The following is a 7,224-nucleotide window of genomic DNA, read 5'->3' on the forward strand; positions in this document are numbered from 1 at the left end:
CTCTCTCTCTCTCTCTCTCTGAGGACAATGACGAGTAGGAGGAGAGTGGTAACTAGACCACACCGATTAGCGACTAGTTTAGGTAGTACTAGGTAGCAATGTAACTCAAATAGCATCATCGCTTAGTTTCAAAATGTCACTAAATTACATTTCAAGTCGCTAATTATATATAAAGCGGAACATATTGGTCACCAAATATAGTTGCTATGAAGTTATCATGCTGATACATGTGTTTGGTTAGACTAATCTGAGCTTAAATTGCCCTTACAAAACTGAAGAAAACGAAAAAATAACAACAAAATAAAATTAATGGAGGACACATTATGCTATGACACCTTTGTATTTACTCAAAACAGTGATCGACCACTATGCGCAAACACAAAGTCTCCATACCCATTAATTATGGCGACCAAAGATACGACGACTCTGCTAGAGTTGCTCTAAGACCATCAAATGTCATCAACATACCGAGAACCACCAGATTACAACAAAATACCCACTTGCTTGGTAGCCTTAGCCGGTAATTGGGAGTACATGCTAGTCAAGTGTCGTAGGCCTAGGTAACTCGAACCTTGAACATAACCTCTGCCACACAGCACGACCCCGAGCATTTTGTGGTTGAGGTTGGACGCCAACATCTTGAAGAGTACTGCTAACCCGAGACCGCACCAAGACCATGAAGTTGACTACATTACTACTTTCCATCACCACCACACGAAGTCGAAGGCGACCGATGATGAGTGTATTTTTACACTCATTTTCACCATTGTTTAAACTGAATAATCCCATATTTTTTGCGATAATCACTTTGATATGACCACTAATGAGGTGAATATATAGGAAGGTCTTGTGAGGTCTCCTCCGTAGACCCTTCACATAATCCTTCATCTAAGGGCTATATGGGAGCATCATCCTCTCCCAATACATCCCTTGGACGCTAAGGGTCATGTAGGAACAAAATGAGGCGAAATTGGTGAAGAATCACGGATGTTATGGCTGATTTCGCATTCTTCGGAGACTGGTACGATCATCCATAGTCGTACTACGAATGCAGTTTCGTGTTTTGGTCGCCATTTCTTCATACAAACTATGATTTGAACATTCTTGGGCTTGTTAGATTCGTCTTGGAAAGCTTGTTACACCCATGTATTGGATAATCAATTTGGACACTTTGTAAAAATGTCAGATCAAACTCTTCATACAGCCTGAATCTGATGCGTGGAACTTCTGTGGTTTGGACTCAACTTGGTCCTTTTATGCGCCAAGTCCATGAACATGCCAATACACCTACAAAGACAACAAAACAAATAAAAACTAAAAGTTGTGCAAAGAACTTGGTAAAATGGGATAGATCTGAAATTGTGCATTGTGGACATGAAAAATTGCTAGATGGATATGATATAAGGGATTTTGCTACTAGAATATACTCTAGAAAGTGGTGCCAAAATCCAGCCATCAGATTCATATGCGTGCTACATTAATCATTTATTAGTCATTGCCACGGACATCGTCATGATGCTTGTTGACTCTATGTCCGAGTAAACTCCCAGGTTCTCGGGGATATGGAGGAACCCTAATATGTCTATGATCTGAACATGACAATATACATGATTCTATTTATATGTTGCATTGATTCTTCTTCATCATATTGTGTGAAGTCGTCTTCACAAACAATTGTCTATATGGAGTTGAAGCATTTTACTATCCGAGTGAAGTGGGAAAGAGGATGTATTGCGGTGACAACAGCTACGACCCTCCTTCATGGAACTTAGACCGGGAAATAGCGGAGACTGTCTTAAGCCACATCCATGGGGAGACCCTTAATCATTGTTGCTCCTATCTGGCAGGGGAGGAATAGTAGTGGCACGTGTAACATGGAGTTGTGGTAGTACTCGCGTATCTGTACTTGGCTCCGCCCACACATAAAAACGTATAAAGTGCATTAGTTGTCTGAACCAATAATTGTGCATTCACATAATTAAGTAACATACATACTAGTGGCAATTTCGGACTCTCGGAGAATGTCTTAACCCTACTACATATTTCATCGCTTTCGTTACTCTCTTATTCTTTACTCTTACTCTTGCATACTTTAATCTTGCCACAACAGTCCTGCAATATTTCCACCTTTGCATCGCCTTTGCTTTGTTCACAATTAACTCATAGATACATTCTGACAAACCTCTGTAAGAGGCAAATCTCATTTCCTAATCTCTTTATGTGATTGGTACTACTCTTACTTCGAAAACACTATAACTCAGCATGTGCATTCGCAGGACATCATTGAGCAAGAGAAGACTTCAAGTAGGGCAAATCAACGGCTCAAGAAGTGACGACATCTAGCTTGATGACACATAAAGAACCAACACCAGCATTGTGGGTGGCTAGAGATCACTACTAGGGAAACCCTAGTCGTAGCGCTTGAAATATACATAGTAGTAGCGCTGGGTCCAATGCTGCTGCTAGCACGCTACAGCTAAGTTGTAGCAATAGCGCTGGCATGGGCAGCGCTACTGGTAAGTATGGTTAGCAGTAGCATTGCACTGACCAGTGCTACTGCTAACTCTCTGTAGCGCTTGAACAAGCGAAGCGCTGCTGATAACCCAACGCTGCTAGTAGGTGCTTCCAGAGCTACTGCTAGTATTCCTGCTTTAATAGATTTACACCCCTCTACATATTTGTGATGTATTTATACAGACTCTATACAGTAGTTTCATCAGATCATACTAAACATACACTATTCTCATCATATCATAGACATACATTAGTCTTGTCATACCATCATCATCGTTCAACACAAATCATCACATATCAAAAATAGCAATACACAAGTCATGTCATGTCTCGAATAAGTGCAACTGCATGATCATGGCACACACACAAGTTTCATCATCTCTATTTAAACCATGATGTAGAAGAGAAGAGCGATCAGCATGAGCAGGAGCGCGACTATGTAGTACTTGAGGCACCGGCAATCCCGCCCCCGCTCATGCCGGAGCGTCCACCTCAAGTAACTACTTTCCGCTTCGACTTTGATGTCGAACCCTCTGTGGCTAGCACCCGGGTACTTGTCCACCTGGGCCTGAGCATCTGGCCAGTGGTCGTAGACTCCTGGAACCCTCCCAATGAACACGGCGTAGCAGTCCTTCGCCATCTCTGATCTACGTACCTGCATCGTCAGTTGATGAATTGAATGATAATATGCAACATAATATACTTAAGAAAACAAGGAAGTATAATTAGCAAAATACAAGCAACTTATAGTAAACATAAATGACGAAGTTCGTCATACCCAAACTAATTAACTAGAGCGATCTACACTAGTTCAGGACCACGCGGTTTAACTACATCACATAGTTTCGCCGTGCATAAATTCAAAGTTTTGTGATAGAAAGACAGTAGTGACACATTGTCATCGACAATCAGTCCTCCATGTCAGTGGTCCAATCTTCATAGTCAGGGAGGAAGCATCCGAGCTTCTTGAAAGGCTTCAGGTCCAGACGCTGAGTGACTAGCAGTGCTTGGACATCAACCCGCGTGATTGGCCCATGGTAGAACATCCCCGTTGGTTTGAGGACCTGCTTCATGATCACTTGGGAAAGTTCACACTATACGTGATAAAACTTAGCTCGGATTCGATGATCCGGTTTCTTTCCTATGCTTGTGGCCCAGCTGACAATCTCGGCATCTTCGGTAGTAGCTGACATGCGAAGGCGTTGATTATCCCTTCTATACTCGAGCAGGTGATGCATGAGGTAGAATCCATCAGCCCTATTGGTGTGCGGTTGTTGGATGCAGCAGAAGTCGGTCCTATGGTGGAAAACCAGCCCGTTCTTCCTGTGCCTTTTCACCTTGATATATCCACCAGATAGGCTGAAAGTTAATAGGGCACTATTGAGAACAATTTTTCTTGAGGTTCTTCGATGAGTCCAAGTACATAGCATGGGAGTATTCCGGGTACAGAACAATGAGGATGACGCCGCCCCTGCTGCGCAAATTAAGTACACCTCAAATTAGCCTCCATGCTTGCAAAGGAATGATTAACACTTATGAAAGGATATGCATGGATGACTTACTAGGGATGATAAGGTAGGAGAATCGCTTCCTTGTCCTTATTGGCAATCATGAATTCTCACAGGTACTTGCTCGCATAGTCACGGTGCTCTTTGCAAACCGCCAAGAAGCTCTCGTGCATATAGTACGGGTTCGGGACGCAGATATATTTTATGTTCTCGACCCTGATGAAGTAGTTGAGATACAGTGCATACATGCGGATGAACTGGAAATCCAGCTTGGTCATGTGGAACATGTCGTAAATGTAGTCAAATCGCAGGATGAACTGATTCGCGGGCCAAGTCTCAACGTACAACTTCCCACCAGGCACCTGAGCCGCGTAAAGCGGGTATCCTGGTTTTTCCTCGATCAGAAGGCTTTTCTCTCTGGCCAGCACATCTTCATGGAGTCTCCTTAGATCATTGTTCAGTATGTGCTCTAGAGTTTTGGCAGGTAGGATCGGCTTGCCGACGATATGGAAATGCTTCACACCTTCGACAGGTATTCTGTCTACCACCCGGGGCTTCAGAGGCGGCTGGCTTCTTGAAGCACCTCTGGTGCCTTTAGGGCCTTTCCTGGGCGGTCTCCTCCTTTGCTTCTTGGTGGGTGGCGGTAGTGAGCCCACCGTACCTTCCCTAACCACCACCCCCAGTGTCGTTGGGCTAATCGGTGGACGGCCCTCGGTGTGTTGCTAGGTAGGGACGACAGTTGGAGGCGTCTCCTGCGAGGATCGCTTGAAGAGAGACTTTTTGCATTCCTCCTTAGGACGTTCCGGCTCCGGCAAATCAGGCAGCATCAAGTCATCATCTCCACGCTCATAGCCTGAGTCTTCCTTGGCCTGATCCATCAATCCTCCATCATCATAGGCGGTATTGAAATACTTGTTGATACATCTCCGTCGTATCTACTTTTCCAAACACTTTTGCCCTTGTTTTGGACTCTAACTTGCATGATTTGAATGGAACTAACCCGGACTAACGCTGTTTTTAGCAGAACTGCCATGGTGTTATTTTTGTGCAGAAATAAAAGTTCTCGGAATGACCTGAAAAATCCATGGAGCAAATTTTTGGAATTAATAAAAAATATTGGCGAAAGAATCAACGTCAGGGGGCCCACACCCTGTCCACGAGGGTGGGGGGCGCCCCCTGCCTCGTGGCCCCCCTGAAGCTCCACCGACCTCAACTCCAACTCCATATATTCACATTTATGGAGGAAAAAAAGTCAGAGAGCAAGATTCATCATGTTTTACGATACGGAGCCGCCGCCAAGCCCTAAACTCTCTCGGGAGGGCTGATCTGGAGTCCGTTCGGGGCTCGGGAGAGGGGGATTCGTCGTCGTCGTCATCATCAACCATCCTCCATCACCAATTTCATGATGCTTACCGTCGTGCGTGAGTAATTCCATTGTAGGCTTGCTGGACGGTGATGGGTTGGATGAGATTTACCATGTAATCGAGTTAGTTTTGTTAGGGTTTGATCCCTAGTATCCATTATGTTTTGAGATTGATGTTGCTATGACTTTGCTATGCTTAATGCTTGACACTAGGGCCCGAGTGCCATGATTTCAGATATGAACCTATTAAGTTTCAATGAATATATGTGAGTTCTTGATCCTATCTTGCAAGTCTATAGTCACCTATTATGTGTTATGATCCGTTAACCCCGAAGTGACAATAATTAGGATACTTACCGGTGATGACGTAGTTTGAGGAGTTCATGTATTCACTAAGTGTTAATGCTTTGGTCCAGTACTCTATTAAAAGGAGGCCTTAATATCCCTTAGTTTCCATTAGGACCCCACTGCCACGGGAGCGTAGGAGAAAAGATGTCATGCAAGTTCTTTTCCATAAGCACGCATGAATATATTCGGAATACATGCCTACATTACATTGATGAACTGGAGCTAGTTCTGTGTCACACTATGTTATAACCCTTAAGGAATCGCATCCGACATAATTATCCATCACTGATCCAATGCCTACGAGCTTTTCACATATTGATCTTTGCTTTTTTACTTTACCGTTGCTACTGTTACAAGTACTACAAAACTACTACTATTAATTTTGCTACCGTTACCGTTACTTCCATACTACTTTGCTACTAAATACTTTGCTACAGATACTAAGTTATCCAGGTGTGGTTGAATTAACAACTCAACTGCTAATACTTGAGAATATTCTTTGGCTCCCCTTGTGTCGAATCAATAAATTTGGGTTGAATACTCTACCCTTGAAAACTGTTGCGTTCCCCTATACTTGTGGGTTATCATTTGTCTGGGTCATGATCATCACCCTCGATGTCATCATCAGCATTTGCTTCTTCGATAACGGGGGCGACGTCATTTGGCACTAATGGAGGCTCTCCCTCGCGTTGTACGCTATCACCCGCCACGACAGGTGCAGGTAATTAGGTAGGTTGGGTGGTGTTCATACCTTCTTGAGAAGGTGGTGTTGGTGTGATGCTGAGCTTGTTTGGTCTTTGTGACCTCTTCTTCTTTGGTGCTTTACCGGCTACGACAACACCATTGCCGATCTCGGGATGGTGTCGGTGCTGGTGCCAGTTGATACGTCTCCAATGTATCTATAATTTTTGATTGTTCCATGCTATTATATTACCCCTTTTGGATGTTTATGGGCTTTATTTTACACATTTATATCATTTTTGGGACTAACCTACTAACCGGGGGCCCAGCCTGTATTGCTGTTTTTTTTGCCTATTTTCAGTATTTTGAAGAAAAGGAATATCAAACGGAGTCCAAGCGGAATGAAACCTTCGGGAGCGTGATTTTTGGAACGAACGTGATCTAGAGGACTTGGAGTGCAAGCCAAGAAGCAGCCGAGGCGGCCACGAGATAGGAGGGCGTGCCCACCCCCTCTAGGCGCGTCCCCCTGTCTCGTGGGCCCCTCGGGCGGCCACCATCGTACTTCTTCCTCCTATATATACCCATGTACCCTGAAAACATCCAGGGAGCCAACAAAAAACAATTTCCACCGCCGTAACCTTCTGTATCCACGAGATCCCATCTTGGAGCCTTCGCCGGTGCTCCGCCGGAGGGGGAATCGGCCACGGAGGGCTTCTACATCAACACCATAGCCCCTCCGATGAGTCGTGAGTAGTTTACCACCCCTTCAGGTCCATAGTTATTAGCTAGGTGGCTTCTTCTCTCTTTTTG

This window comes from Triticum dicoccoides, chromosome 6B (genome assembly GCF_002162155.2).
Source record: "Triticum dicoccoides isolate Atlit2015 ecotype Zavitan chromosome 6B, WEW_v2.0, whole genome shotgun sequence".
NCBI lineage: Eukaryota > Viridiplantae > Streptophyta > Magnoliopsida > Poales > Poaceae > Triticum > Triticum dicoccoides.